Source organism: Daktulosphaira vitifoliae, unplaced genomic scaffold, assembly GCF_025091365.1.
Source record: "Daktulosphaira vitifoliae isolate Bord-2020 unplaced genomic scaffold, ASM2509136v1 Scaffold_2, whole genome shotgun sequence".
Classification (NCBI taxonomy): domain Eukaryota; kingdom Metazoa; phylum Arthropoda; class Insecta; order Hemiptera; family Phylloxeridae; genus Daktulosphaira; species Daktulosphaira vitifoliae.
Genome location: NW_026099573.1, coordinates 13,736,813 through 13,738,374, shown reverse-complemented (window position 1 = coordinate 13,738,374; position 1,562 = coordinate 13,736,813).

Sequence of the window (1,562 nt, the reverse complement as noted above, 5' to 3'; positions counted from 1 at the left end):
CAATATGTCAAAAGATCACAAATCGTATCTAGTCGAAGACATTACCCTCAAAAATTGAAAAAAAATTCCCTCGTTCCCCGTCCAGGTTGGGTTGAGTAATGGAAGACCGACGATCTTCAACAATAATAAAAAAGGACGATGGCCCGAGTACAACACAAATAGAAACCAACGTGGTATATTTGGCGACAAATTAACACAAAATCCCACTGGATATTTGTCACCGAACGTAAACGATAAGACCGTGCATATCACAACAACATCGTAGACTATACTATCAAGCAATATGAAAAAAAAAAATTTTGTTTTTTATTTTAGAGGAAAGTATTGTTGTCTTTTAGTGATCCTAGGTGATGTGTTTTCTGTGTTTTAAATAATGATTTATTATTTTAAATGGATATATATATATATATAACAAGCTTATTATAAAAAGATATGAATCTAAAGTTATCAAGCAGTCATTTTCTTATTTAGTTTTTATTATAATCTAGTTGACATTAATTCATGCCATAATATATATGTTGCCATTAAAAATAATAAAGATGCCACCTTTATAAAGTATAAAGNAGACGAATTGGTGTCTATATGCTCAACAGTGTAGAAATGTCAAATCAAGAAGCTGCATGTTATCTATTACGGGAACCCATGTCCAAAAATTCAATCATTATTGTAATAATTCTAACAGTATGGCTTTCTGAATGACAACGTATAAAAAAAACTGATAAAGAACTAGATAAAATGGACATCGATGGGGATTTCATAGGCATATGGAAAGAGAATTGGTTTGATAAGTATGAAAAAAGGCATGACGAATTACAAGAAATTATGTTAGCTCAATTTATGACAAACTATACAGTTCGCTCAGATAGTACATTAACAAAAAGGAAACAACTTCGCATTATTCGTTTTAAAAATTATGACATGGCTCAAGACTTGAACGAATATAAATGAGAAATGGCGATACTTCATTTTTCATTTTGTAATAAAGATGAAGAATTACTCGTTGAAACTAAATTCATTGACAGCCAAGAACAAATTATTTTAGGTCGCCAGAAAGAATTTGTAGCTTCGTTAGACATTGAAAAAACTATTGAGATTTACAAGAATTGAAGTCGTGAAGAAGAATTTCTCGGCGACGATGAAGCAAATGAGGTAGCCAACATGTTCCCAGAACTTAATCCATTCAAGTTGTTGTACAATGATCCTAATGCAGACATAAATAATGACATTCGTTTGGCTGTATTGAACAAACTTGGTGCTATTGCAAAGAAACTTTTCATAAAAAAATATTCTTATTTGATATGATTAATAGTTTAGAATTTGATTCACCTTTCGTTAATATATTTTGACCAAGTATTATGTATTATATATATAAAAAAAAATTGTTATACTTAATTTTTTTCTTTCCCAGTATAAATTGTTAAATATACAATTATTTAACATTTAAATTATACAATTACTATATTTAAAAAAATTTAATGAAGAAAAATGACTACCGTATTCAAAAATAAGGTATTTTTGTGTTAGAATTCTGAGTTTTGTATTTCATTTTAATTTAAAATACC